Here is a 14,967-nt window from a genome sequence, read left to right as displayed (position 1 = left end):
CCATTATCATTCAAATGTATTTGCTTGCCAGACCAATTAACTGAAAATTTGTGACTGATCTCCGTCTGTAGCACATTAATTCTCACGAAGGAAGCTGGTGGAAAGGGAAAGCTCAGGAGGAACTGTGTTCAAGGATTGAGCAGATGCCTTATCGAAATTGCCTAGATATGGTCAACTAATGAACAAAGCAGCCAGGGTGAAGCAGTGCATCTGCCATTGCTCACAACGGTCAGAGGATCAGACCAGGGTGAGAGATAACATTCTACTGCAGCACAGCCAATCGCCAATAGGATAGAGGCACCTAAAATTATTATTTCATCCTTAAAACTCTTACACAATATCATCAATGATGCCAAAAAAGGCAAATTTTAGAATATTATGCATATTTTTTTACTCATATTTACATGTTACATAATTTTTTTGCACAACCCTAAAGTTAAGGAAAGGAACTATTCTCACTATCATGTTGTTGAGTATTTGCTTCTATTGAGGTCACAGTGCATGTGCACAGTCTGTTTAACATGTTGTGTTAGAAGAGTAAGAGGTGACTTGATTGAAACATAAGTCCCTGAGGGGGCTTTGATGGGTGAATGCGGAGAGGATGTTTCCTCTTGTCAGAGAATCTAGAAATTGGGGTCACTGTTTCAAAATAAGGATTGCCCATTTAGGACAGAGATGAGGAAACTGTTTTTTCTCTCAGAGGGTTGTGAGGCTTTGGAATTCTCTTCCTCAAAAGGTGGTTGAGGCAGAGTCCTTGAATATCTTTAAGGCAGAGGTAGATAGATTCTTGAGACGCAAGAGGGTGAAAGGTTATCGGGGGTAGGCAGGAATGTGAAGTTGAGGTTATTGATCTTATTGAATGGCAGAGCAGGTTCAAAGGGCCGAGTGGCCTACTCCTGCTCCTAATTTGCATATTTGAATGTCTGTAATTTATCATTGTAGATGGCTGTGACATATTCTTCCCTGTGTGCTGCTGTGTTTACCCATCGACAGGGATGAAAGTAGAGTCTGTTGAAAGGATTCATGTGGATCTCACTGGGTTTTTATTGGATTTCCACCCCTGCGTATTGCTGACATGGATGGTTCAGCTCTGGAGTCAGATATTTATTCCAATGCACTTGCTGCCTGTCATTGTTGATGACCAAGGTCTCAGGGTTACCAGTATGAATGTTGTAATATGGGTTCTTTAGATTTCTCAATGATGAAACCTTGAGACTGGTATATAGACTGGAGTAGTGAAGTCTTGCTTCAATTGTATAGAAGCTTGGTTAGATCACACCTGGAGTACTGTGTGCAGTTTTGGTCCCCTTATCTCAGAAAGGATATTATTGCTATAGAGGGAGGGCAACAAAGGTTCTCCAGACTTGTTCCGGGGATGGCGGGACTGTCTTATGAAGGGAGATTGGGGAAACTGGGCCTTTATTCTCTAGAGTCTTGAAGAATGTCAGGTGATCTCATTGAAACCTACAAAATACTTAAAGTAATAGGCAGGGTAGATGCAGGTAAGATGTTTCCCCTGGTTTAGGAGTCTAGAACCAGGGGACACAATTTTAAAATAAGAGGGAAGCCACTTAGGACCGACAGAAGGAGAAATTTTATTACGCAGGGTTGTGAATCTTTGGAGTTCTATACCCCAGAGGGCTGTGGAAGCTCAGTCATTGAGTATGTTTAAGGTAGAGATTGATAGATTTCTTATTAACAATAACATGAAGGGTTACGGGGATAGTGTGGGTAAAAGGCATTGAAGTGTTCAATCAGCCATGATCGTATTGAATGATGGAGCAGGCTCGATGGGCTGAATGGCCTTCTCATTTAAACATGAACTGTTAATTGTTAACCTGTCCCAGGTTATAGCCATGTGTGGTGTTGTTAGCTCCATGTAGGCTGGTTCCAGAGTGTTCTTTCTAGATTGTTCTCTCTGTTGATTACCATATGACTCTGTACATCATACCATGAGCAGTGCTATTCTCCAGTCCCACAGTAGCCCTTGTTCTGCTGAGCACCTTCACATTACAGTTGCATGCAGGCACATACAACATCATACAACAATGAATAGGGGACATCACAATTCTTAATGACAGCACTAGCTAGTATATTCATGGTTGGTTTGAATTATATCATGGATTTTGAACCCCAGTTATCATATCTTATCTTCTCACTCTTCCCTATCACATGGCTGCACATGCCATGGTTCTATCATTGTTTTTGGGATGGTCAATAGGAAGGGGAAAAAAAAACCTTTTACAATCTCAGGGCATCCCAAATTGCTTTACAGCCAATGATTACACTTCAAGTTATACCTCATTGTTATAATGTAGGAAATATGCACAGGAAGATAACACAAACAGCAATGTGAAATCGACCAGATAATCTACATTTTGGGATGTTTGCCCACGGAATAAATATTGTCAGGGCACCAGGAAAATGGAGAGAAGTTTAATGTCCATCTGAGAAGGCAAACAGGGCATTGACTTAACAGCTTACCCGAAAGACAGCGCCTCTAACATTGCAGCCCTCTCTTAGTGCTGCACTGGAGTGTTAGCTTAGCTTTTGTGCTCAAATCTCCAGAGTGAGATTTGAAACCACAACCTTCTGCCTCAGAGTCAAGACTGTTCCCAGCTGAGCTTTAGTGTTACAGGACTCAGTAGGAGTTGGCAGGGGAGCAGATGGTCCATCGTTGGTGGCTCATCACCACAGTCACACATCATTGTCTTGACATCATCAGTGACAACATTCTCAAGAGCTGCTCCTAAATAAGCGCCTTGCCTATGAATCTCAAACACTCATTAATGTTTTTCACTGCCTCCTTACAGATCAGATAATTTGAAGAATTTCAAACTCAATTGTTACAGCTGGTGTTCTTAGCAAACTGCTTTCTTCTCCAAATCAACTGAATCACTGTAAGTTCATAAAGTCGATCATATTACCCCAACTTTGCACCTTTTACTTCCTGAACTTAAATAGCCCAGATCGTCCAATGAATCCTGTGTGAGCAAGTTGTGCTGTAAATTTTAAAGTGTCCAATACATCTTGAGCCTATTAGAATCTAGACGCAATCGGGCGGGATTTTCCCTGCGCCGGGTGGGCTTGGCAGGCAGACCCGAGAGCGGCTACAAAACGGGCCGCCACCTGTGATTGGGCCCCGGCCAATTAACGGCCAGCCAGCGTTAAATGTGCGCTGAGAACCACCCTGCTACTGGGGTGGGGGCAGGAGGAGCACGAGCGCTAAAGTCTGCACGTGTTGCGGGGGAGTGCGTTGAAAGCCCCCTGAAGGCACAGAGCTGCCTCAGGGAGCTGAAGAACTTTAAAATGAAAAATAAACATTTCACAAATGATATAAACGTGTCCCCGCATGTGACTCAGTCACATGATCAGGGACGTATTAAAAATGATGTTCAAAAGTTTTTTTAAAATATAGTGTTGGAAACCTCATCCCGCCTGTGGATGTGGTTTCCTAAAAAATGCAAAGGCCGCTTGGCCTATTCGCCTGCTCGCCAGATGTAAGATTGGATGGACAGCAAAAAATACAAATTAATTGCTAGTTTAATGGCCTTAATAGGCTGCTCAATTGTCGGTGGGCGCGCTGCTGACTCTCGCGTGTGCCCGCCGACCGAAATATCGCGCGAGTGCACAATGACCTCGGGACGCTCGCCCTATGTCATCGCGCACTATTCTACTCCCAATTAGGTCAGGCTTATTCCTGCCCGCACGATGTAAAATTCTGTCCATAGTAAATTAGATTTCAATCAACGTTAACAATTCAACCACACGCTAAACTAAGTCTCAATAGATTTAACCATCCTGGTTTTTTTTCACTTGGAATAAATATTTCTATCCTATACAGAACAAGACAAATGCCGGGATTTCCTGGTCCTACCTGTGGAGGGCAGGACGGCAAATTTGGTGACACAGTAAAACATCAATTTGACTTTCCGCAGGAATTTTGGTGAGACAGGAAAATCCTGGCCAAAATGGATCTACAATGTCCAATAAAGAGCCAATTGTTCTTTTACTACATCCTTCCAATCTCTTGGAATGAAGTAGTGACCTATCAGCCCTTGCCCCAATCTGGGGCAATAAAGAACTCCCAGGTGGACTTGTGGATTCATGGCCTGACCCTGCAATTTTCAAAAGTAATGGATAAATCTCACTTCACCCAGCAGAATCTGCTCAGCTAACTCCAAATCAGGCAGATCCTCCAGGAACAAACAATTCTCTATTATGACAGCTAACCCCTCAGTCACGATTCATTATCGACCTCCAAGATAACCATTACATATTTCTTTTTTTATTTGTTCACGGGACATGGGTGTCACCAGCTAGGCCAGCACTTATTGCCCATCTCTGATTGCCCTTGTTCAGGGGGTATTTAAGAGTCAACCACATTGCTGTGGGTCTGGGGTCATATGTAGGCCAGACCAGGTAAGGACAGCAGATTTCCTTCCCTAAAGGACATTACTGAACCAGATGGGTTTTTACAACAATCAGTTTTGTGGTTGTCATCCATATTTTTATTGAATGCAAATGTCACTATTTACCACGTGGGATTTGAATTTGAACCTGGGTCCCCAGAGCATTACCCTGGGTCTCTGGAACACTAGCCCAGTGACAATACCATTATCCCACCACCTTCCCCCTGTCCTGTTTCCTGCACTCACCTCCACATTGATTGAATGTTGGGCATGTTCTCGCTGGAATAGAATGTTCTTATTCTTTCTTGGGGCGTGAATGGTACTGGCAAGAGCAGCGTTTGTTACCCATCTCTAAATTGCCCCTGAGCAGATGATGGTGAACCGCCCTCAAATGATTGGCTCTCTGGGGCCATTTCAAAGGGTAATTAAGAGTCAACCACTGAATGTCTGGAGTAATGTGTAGGCCAGGCCATGTAAGGATGGCAGGTTTCCTCCCCTGAGAGACATTACTGAACCATATGGGTTTTTACAACAATTTGGTAGTTAATGATACTAATGATCATTATTGATAGCTTTTTATTCCAGAGTCTAACAAATTCTGGCCTTACCAGCGATCCTTGCAACCCATAAACAAATAAAAAAATTGTTGACTAATTGAATTTATTTTCCCCTAGCTGCTGTGCTGGGATTTGAACTCATGGCTCCGGAGCATTAGTCCAAGCCTATATTCTCTGGAATTTAGAAGAATGGGAGGTGATTTCATTGTATCACCAAAAGGAGTTGGTTATTTAGGACTGAGACGAGGACAAATTCCTTGACTCAGAGGCTTATGAATCATTGGAATCCTCTACCCCAGAGAGTTGTGGGTACTGCTGATGAGTATATGCAAGACTAAGATCAATAGGTTTTTGGGAGTAAGGAAATCAAGGGATATGAAGGGACAGTAGGAAAGTGGAGTTGAGGTAGAGGTTCAACCATGAATTTACTCAATGACAGAGCAGGTTTGAGGGGGAGTGGGTGATGGGGAGGTGGGGGTGATGGGGAGGTGGGGGTGATGGGGAGGTGGGGGTTGGTGGGGTATTGTCTTCTCTTGCTCCAATTTCTTACGTTCTTACGAAAAGAGAAGGCTGAGAGGTGGTGTAATTGGCGTTTGTAAGATTCTATAGGGTCTAGATAGCATAAACCAAGGCAAGGCAGTTCATCTTTTGTCCAGAATAGTAAACCCGATGACATAGCTTTGAAGGGGGAATAACTTCACAATTGCAGAAACAATGGCTCTAGGTTAAGCTCATGAAAGTTGGCTGAGGGTTTGGATTGGCGGGGGTGAGGGGTGGGGTTAAACACTTAATTATGGAGCATGCCTTCCCAACATGTTGATATTTATATGCCAGTGGATATTATGTTCTTGGAGTGTCCAGCTAGGGAGGGGTGAGGCACTTAATTAACATATTAAACTGGAGCTCCCACAGACCAATTGGGAGCTTGATTTAAAATTGACTGTGACTGCACCAGTTGCTGAGGCTCACAAGATTATGTCACAAAATGGAGGCGGGAACTGTTAGCTGAAGAAAGTAAATACATTTTCCTGTGCTCCTTGGGTAAGAAGGAGCAGGAGAGCTCCCACTTTTTGCAATGTGATGTGCATGGACCTTTAAGGGGTGTATCTTAAACTGCTGTCAAACACTACCACTGAAACAGGATGTAATATCGTAGTCCCATGACTAATATAGAATGTAGTATCTACATTCAGAATGTGACAGCAGATGTAAATGTCAGACGTGTATACATAGTCTCCTAGTGAACTCTGTAAGTATATAGTCTGATGTTCTAATAAAGGGCCCACATTATCGCTTTATCAATCCTTGTCATATGGAATGCTTACAGCAAATAGAAGAACATAACATCCCTGAACCCTCAAGGAAACCTTTGGCCTCCACTCCGCCATTTTCAGCCTCTCTCTTCCTCCTCCCAATTGCCAGAGACTAGCCGCCTCCCCTCCACCGACCCTAAATTACCTGTCAGTCTGTCCACCTCTTTCATTAATCTGAAACATTATCTCTGCTTCTCTCTCCACAGGTATGGAATGGCCTGCTGAGTATTTCCAGCATTTTCTGTTTTTAATTCATTATTTTTTTGTATAAGTGTTGAATTCACTGCCGCTTCTCTTCCAGGAATGTCCACCTTGAAGAAGATCAGTTCTTCTCTCTGACAGGATTTCCACCTGTCTATTTATCTCTTTCACCTTCCTTACTCTTTATTTCTTTTTTTATTTTCAGGTCTCCCATTCCATGACTGACCTTCCCTTCCATTCTATCCTCTCCCTTCCCCCTTTTCCTGTCCTCTGTTGGATGAAAGATGCAGGTTGAGCCAAACAAGCCAGAGATCTTCGAGTCTCTGCTGATCAGCATGGCATGAGGAATTTCTATAAAGCCGTGAAGACTGTGCATGGCCCTCCCTCACGTGGCTACTCACCTGTTCTTAGCACTGATGGGGAATCTCTCTTGATGAACAGGACAATTATCAAATAGCGCTGGGCTGGGCACGTTTTGGGGTGAGCTTAACTGTCCATCCACCATAGATGGGGCAGTTATAGACAAGCTGCCAGACTGGCTCAAATGTGAAAACCTGGACAGGAAATCCCCTGCTGTGGAAGCTGGCAAAGCCACCATATCCCTAACTTCATGGAAAGCTCCGGGCTCAGAGAGGATCCCAGGAGAAGTTTACAAATCTGAGAGACCCCAGTTAGCCATCAAACTCACAATTATATCATAGAATGTAGGATCAACAAACCATCCCTCAGGAGTTCCAGGATGCCACGATTGCTCACTTTTACAAAGGAAAAGGATAAAATTCTGTGCGTGACGACCACAGAGGAACCTCGCTGCTTCTGATAGCTGGTAAGAGTGGAGCAGAAGTTCTACTCGACAGGCTGATAAGCCACATAGCAGAACATGTACTGTCAGGAAGTCAAAGTGGATTCAGGAAAGGCAGAGGCACTTGTGACATGATCTTTATCCTTTAGCAAATACAAGAGAAATGCCGCAAACAACAGATGGGACTCTACTGTGCCTTTATTGACCTGACAAAGGCCTTTGACACAGTGAGGCCTTGTGGAAAGTCTTAGCCAAAGCTGGATGCCTTATGGAGCTGTGAACTGGTGGCCAGAGTAACTGACTGTGGTGAATACACTAACCCCATTGATATAACAAGTGATGTGAAGCAGGGTGTGTCATGGCCCCTGTGCTCTCCAATATATTCTTTGCTGCCATGCATTCTGGGGCATTTAAAGGAAATGTTGATGGAATATACATCCAATTAAGAACAAACAGCAATCTCTTCAACCTGAGAGGGCTGAAATCCTCAACTAAGGGATCAGAGACGATGGGTGGAATTTTCCGCTCCAGGGACTAAGCCCGGAATTTTCTGTCTCCATTGGTGTTAGTGTCATGGCGGGCGTGAGTGAACAATATGGCGGGAAGGCCAAAAATCGGTTTCACCATGCTGTGAAACCCACGTTTCCCGCTGCCCCATATCAGGAACTTCATTTTAGTATCTCTGTATATCATTATAAACCCCGCTGGGCAGAATCACCCCCTCCCACCCCACCCCCGTCAAATTTACCGCCCACGCCAGCAGGAAAATGCGCTGTTGCAGAACACGTCTGGACAAGTACGATGTGCAGAAGTCAGGACTCACCGTCAGGGCTTTGTTCCACATCGCAGACATCCGAGGAGCAGAAGATGCTGGAACCCGACAACAATGGGATCCTGGAGGATCATCCATCGCATGCTGGGTGGATTCTCATGGACGTGGCTCCATCGCAAAGCAGCTCCCGGAAGATGGAAGGTCGTTGTTGACGGTTTAATTCGGGTCATCAGTGTCCAGACCATGGTCTGCTACAGATGATTGTCAAGGGGTTGGAGAGGAATGTGTAGGTTTGACTGGGAGTGGAAGGTGTACCCATGGGGGTGAGGTAGGGATGGGGGGTGGGAAATGATGGTGTCGGGTGGGGTGAGGTTGAGGGAGGAGAACGGGGGAGGAGGGCATAACAGGGGAGAATACGGAAACTGGAAAGGTAGGTATAAGGGGATGGAAGTGTAAGGGAATGAACTCAGAGGGAGGAAGGTGTTCGGAGAGAGGAAGGAGTCCGACGGAGGAAGGAGTCGAGGTCGAGGACGAGGACATGTTGCAGGGATAAAAGAGTCCAGAGGGGGAGGAAGGAGTTTGGAGGGGGAAAGGAATGAGTAAGGGCGGAGGAAAGAGTAATGGGGGGGAGAGTACATTCAGGTGAACACGCAAAGGAAGGGTCTGTGGAGTCAATGAGTGCCTTCTCGGGAGCAAAACGAGGGTGGGCTTGGTAAGAGACAATGGTGAGAATGAGGGAGAGCAGAGTGAGCCAGTAGGGTGGGAGGGTGAGGGTGCGAAGGTAATGGCAGAAGGGACGACGAGGGTGGTTGGTGGGGTCTTGGAGGCACACGCAGACCCTGGGTATGGGATGGAGAAGGTTGGGGAGATCAATGTGGGTGGGAGCGGGGTTCTCAGGAACGTAGGGAATGTGCATATTCGCCTGGACATCCTGGAAAGAAAAGGATTTTGGCTGGTAAGTCACAGCGGGGAAGTGGACGGTGATGCCAGTGGGGTTCCACAGAAATGGGGGAACGGACATGGGTGACTGGCAGAGGGGAAAGGACAGGGGAGCTAAAGACAAACTTTACCAGTACCATGGTTCTAAAATCAAAAGTGAAAGGAACCTCGTGTTTGGCAGGAACAGGTACTGCATGGGAGTGCGATGAGTGGGTGGGCGGAGATGCAGGTCAGCTCAGATGGACAACTGAACGAGAGCCCCAGCAGGCAGTATTGAAAATGCTCAGGACATTGAGATGAGTGTGATAGAGGAAGGCTCCGTGTGTGTGGGAGAGGCTTGTACAAGGCTCCAAAAGGTCCTGCCCCACACACACTTCTCCCTCCAGAATCCGTGGGCCGGCTGTGTGCAGCTGAACTGCTAGTGGGGGTGGGGGATGCAGGGGGAGGAATCGCAAAGCCTGTCAATGAAGCTGAAAGACACCATAACACATTAATCAGTGAAAGTGAATACATTTTCAGATTATAAAGTGACAAAATATGTTCACCTGTACAACAACTTGTGATCAGAAATTCTTAACTTTTCGAGGTCTACCACTTCTTCTAGGTGCTACCCTGACATCCGCAGCAGGGGTGGAGACAGCCTGTGCAATGGTTGGCCCTGTTGCCTCTGATGAATTTGGCATGCATCCCCTGGAAAGTCTAGGCTCTGAGGGCCCTGGCTTGCTTTGGCTGTCCTCCTGTGGGCCAGCTCCTCCCTCTACAGTGACAGAGGGTGAGGTTGAAGGGGTCACAGGCAAAGGGGGCTCAGAGGGAGTGGACAGTCTCTGACGTTCCTGAGTGGATGACCCAGGGGTGTACAACTGCCGCTTCCCCTCCCTTGAGGTGCCTGAGGTCCCCGGCCTGACTCCTTGAGGGGAAGGAGCACCTGGAGGGACATCGAGGTGCTGGAGTTCCCTCTCGTGTTGCCACTGCAGCAGCTTACCCATGGATACTACGATGGAGTGCAGGTCTGCACGCACCTCCGTTCTGCTGGACCAGGGTTCCCATGGCATCTCCATCCTTCCATGGGGACCACGCTATGCGCACATGTGGGTACCACTTCATCAGAGAGCAAGAGGATGCACTCTTCCAACTCTTTTGAGGGCTTCCAACAGCTCTGCATGATGTTCCCTGCCTTGTGCTGACTCTCCATGATGGGTTGGAAGGCCAAATCCAAAGGCTCGTCATCTGGCTCGGACCTCACAGATGCCTCTTCCCCAGCAGTCCTCCGAGTGCCGGGGAGCTCAGCTGCACCTGTCTCCTCCTGCTGCAGACACACGACTGTGCGGTGACCACCAGATTGTGAACCTGAGCCTGCTCTAGACCTGGGTCCCACCGAGGTGTGTGTCCCCGCGCTGGTGGAGGGTGTGGGTAAGCGCTGTGACGGGTCTTCCAGGCTGCTTATTTCCAGCTCTTCAATGGAGGAGGTGTCCTCTTGGTTGGAGGTGAGGACGTGGATGGAGCTGAGGGACTGGCTGGCTGAGGGTGTCGGTCGCTTGGCAGAGCTTCCTGTGAACCAAAGTAGAGAGAATTAGTGCATGGCAGCAGAGTCAAAAGCAGGAGAGAGAGCACTCACATTTGCCATCAGGCATTGCCGGGTCCACTGGAACCTCACACACTCTCAGCACGAGGGGCATCATCACTGATTCTCTCACACACATTTTTACATCATCATTTCTTATCACATCCTGCACAAGTCACATCGCCAGCCCTTACATAGGCCCACTCAGCACACACAGGAGGCAGACATGCTTACCATCTGCTTTGGCATCCATCTGCTCACAGTCTGTCCATCTGTCTTTACGCAGGACACGATCACCCACAACAACAGGGAGAGATCTCAGACAGGAGGGGACATGCCAGAGCTCAGCCTCACCCCCTTTGGAGAGTAGGCAGCAGAGTTGGCTGGTGAGGGCAGGGACCATTCCTGTGCCAAGCAAGATTGGCACTTCCCAACAAACCAGTGAAGCCCCATCCACCAGTCTTCACCCAGCCGCCGACACTGAGTGCCCTTTAATGCTGGTGACTATCCAGTCAATCACTAATGACCTCTTCTCTCTGTTACAGCCACCAGCAAGAAAAGGAGGAGAGACACTGCCAACCAGCCCATCAGCCCCAGCCCAAAGCCACCTCGGACGAGGATCCTGAGGACCTACTAAAGGTAGAGCTGTCACTGCGTTCACCCACACCCTCCACCAGGGCAGAGACACACACCTCGAGGGGACCTAATTTTAGAGCAGGCTTGGGGCCCCCATCTGGTGAGCACTGCACGGGTTCGGGTCCACAACAGGCAGAGGCAGTGACAGGCGGTCCACAGCAGGTAGAGGCAGTGACAGGCAAGGTCTCCAACACTTGGAGGACTGCCAGAGGCCAGGTTCCTGCTGAGCCCGAGTCCACTGGAATAGGCCTTCAGAGAGATGTTGGAGCTCCAAAGGCGGGCAGGGGTACAGTGGGCAGGGGCAAAGTGGGCAGGGGCACAGTGGGCAGGGGCACAGTGGGCAGGGGCACAGTGGGCAGAGGCACATTGGGCAGGGGCACAGTGGGCAGGGGCACAGTGGGCAGGGGCATAGTGGGCAGGGATGTCAGGGGCTGTCAGCAGATTAGAACAGAGGATGGAGGAATCCATACATGTTCTGTCTGGTGTCATGGCGCCTACATGCCAATACATCGAGGTCACTATTGGAAGGGTGGCGAGCGCCATGGAGATCTTGGTCCAGCAGTCTGTGCCCGATACGCACGTGGACCTACACACCATCGCTGTAGCCATGAGTGGGTTGCATCAGTGGCTATGCGAAATTTCCCTCCAGGAGCCCCTTCTTAGGCTTCTTTCTAACCAGGATATAGGAGATGAGTTGTTGATACATTAGCTGTGCAAACACCCCACAGCTTTGGATACACGTGGAGTGGGGGCTAGTCCCAATTGCACAGGAACTTCCAGGCTTTTCTGGGGCAGTTGCTCGGGTTACTCCTCCTGTATGGATGGAGACCAGGGCATAATCTTTTCCTATTGTTGAAATGTTGGTACTCTGAGTGTTAGTGGTTAAACGCAGGCCTGTTCCAACGGAGGCGTGTTTCCCGCAGAGGCAGCAGATAAAATGGAGGGAGGGGCATGTGAAATGGGTGGGCGCCCTCCCACCCCACCACCTTCCTGCCCACCCCCGAGCTCACCCCCATAATAAAGGGAGGGGGGGGCGTGGGCACGGGAAAGAGCCAATACCAGCTGCCGATCTCTGGCGACTTCCTGCCATGTTCAAATGAACAATTAAGGGTCAATTAGGCTTGTTATCAAGCAAATCGATCCCGATAATACGCTGCCCGCACCATAAAATGTTTGGCATGGGCAGCAGGGCGGGAGCTGGCAGCCTGATTGTTTACATTAGTGTTTGAAGGGCAGGAAGGAAGAGGGTGTCGTTCTTCGGGGGGGCTGCCCTTTGCCAATCGTGGGGTGGCCCCCGCTTAAGAGAAACCGCCCCCCTTCCTTCCTCCCTGCCCCTTCTCTTAAATCCACACACTGCCCCTCTCCCTAACCTACCCAAACCCTCTGCTTCAAGACCCCAGGCTTACCTGCTCCGGTGATCCGAGGCCTTGGGGTCCTTTCTTCTCCGGCAGTCACAGTGACGGCCACTGGCGCCTTCCTGGGGCTGCTGAGACTGATGGAGCTGCCAGCCAATCCGATTGGGGTGGGCCTTCCTCCCCGATGAGAGGCGGGAATCCCACTCGGCCCTCATTAGCCCACCCCTCGCAGCGCTTTATGGCTGCAGGGTGGGTCAGCATGAGCACGTTGGCTCCACACTCATGTGGTTTCCGGGGGTGGGTATTGTGTGCTGTCCGCCTCCCCCTAATCTCCTCCGTATTATTCAGCCCCACATGTGATCTGTATAATAATAACTAGTTTCTCAAATACTTTTTATATAAAGGAACAAAGGAGCCTGAAATCTGCTCCCAATGCAGTGAATGCAGAAAGATTTGTATTCGTTTAGCGCCCTTCACAACTACTGGGCTATGTGGAACAGTGATATGCTGTCAGCGAGAAGGCGGCTCTGGCTGTCACATGGGCTTGTGAAAAGTTTTCAGATTACATCCTGGGTCTGTAATTCACTATCCAGACCAATCATAAGCCCTTTGTCACCCTGCTTAACACCGCAGAAGCTGCCACCCCAAATTCAAAAGTTCTGATTAGGGTTTATGAGGTTTGAGGCCACTACAGAAGACGTCCAGGGTACACACCAAACCACATCTGATGCTTTGTCCCACACAGCTGTGGGGAAGCCTGCACAGAACAATGTACACTTCACTGAGGAGGTGGAGTCTTACCCCTTCTTGTCTACCAATTTCTTCCCAGTGACCACCCAGAAACTAGAGGAAATTTGTGCAGCCCAGGAAGCTAATGGTGAGCGTGCACAGATACGGGAGTACTGTGTCATCGGATACCCTGCCTATGTTCGGAGTAATTGGATCCTGAAGCGGTATGTTGAACAGCATCGTCACCTTAGTCTTATGGATGACTTAGGAGTTATAGTGACTGAATTGTCATTCCCAGGGTCCTTAGATTAGACATTCTCCAACAGTTACACCAGAGACATATAGCGCAGGGCTATAGCGGGGCCACAAATCAGTCTGGTGGCCGGATATCTCCAAAGTTATTGAAGCCATGATTTCCAATTGTGTTACTTGTGCCATCCATTGGCAAAACCACAAAGAACCACTGATGACATCTTCATTCCCATCCCGACCGTGGGAGCGCTCCAGACATCCTCAATCCCATCCTGACCGTGGGAGCGCTCCAGACATCCTCAATCCCATCCCGACCGTGGGAGCACTCCAGACATCCTCAATCCCATCCTGACCGTGGGAGCGCTCCAGACATCCTCATTCCCATCCCGACCATGGGAGCGCTCCAGACATCCTCATTCCCATCCTGACCATGGGAGCTCTTCAGACATCCTCAATCCCATCCTGACCGTGGGAGCGCTTCAGACGTCTTCATTCCCATCCCGACCATGGGAGCGCTCCAGACATCCTCAATCCCATCCTGACCATGGGAGCGCTCCAGACATCCTCATTCCCATCCCGACTGTGGGAGCACTTCAGACATCCTCATTCCCATCCCGACCGTGGGAGCGCTTCGGGTTGGATCTTTGTGTCTTTAAGGGGAAACCATTCTTATCATTGTGGATTATTACTCTCGGTGGATTGAGGTCAAAGGGCTTCACAGGCCCACCTCAGTGGTGGTTATTGCCATGCTCAAGAGAAGGTTTGCCATACATGGCATCCCTGATGTCAGTTTGCCAACGACTGCTTCAAATGCTTCACTGAGACATCACCAGCTTTCCCAGGTACCCACAGGCCAAAGGACAAGCCAAAAGAGGGGTCCAAGAGCTTATTGAAGAAAAATAACCCATCAACCTAGTCTTGCTGAGTTACTGGGTTACTCCACTGCTGAATGGTCTGGCTTCTTCAGAACTCTGAATGGGTAGGAATTTACGCACACAGCTCTCGCGTCTCCCACATATCCTTCAACCATGTCTCAAGGCAACAGAAATAGAAGAGGTGCTGGAAAAAGGGGACCACTACTGGGTGCACCAGAGTTTTTTATTCCTGATTTCTCTCCTGAATCTCCTGGATTTAATTTTAATATTATGTCTTCTCATTCTGGTTTCCCCCACCAGAGGAAATAGTTTCTGCATCTCTACCCCAGTGAGGGCAGAGGGCAGTCTTGTCAGCACACTGACCGTGTAGAATCAGCCAGGCCAAATGCACCATACTGCATGTGGAATCCACCCCAACTTAGTGAGTCCCTGCACCAATACTCATCTGTCCATATGGCCTGGCATTGTGCCAAGGTCCTTGTCACCTCACAACCTCCACCCTCGCCTCCCCGAAATAATAAAAATGTCTTTGAAGGGCCCTCAGATTGGGGCAATATTTATGA

Source organism: Cetorhinus maximus, chromosome 26 (assembly GCF_964194155.1).
Source record: "Cetorhinus maximus chromosome 26, sCetMax3.hap1.1, whole genome shotgun sequence".
Classification (NCBI taxonomy): domain Eukaryota; kingdom Metazoa; phylum Chordata; class Chondrichthyes; order Lamniformes; family Cetorhinidae; genus Cetorhinus; species Cetorhinus maximus.
The sequence above is the reverse complement of the archived record's forward strand: the minus strand, read 5'-3'. Positions refer to the sequence as shown.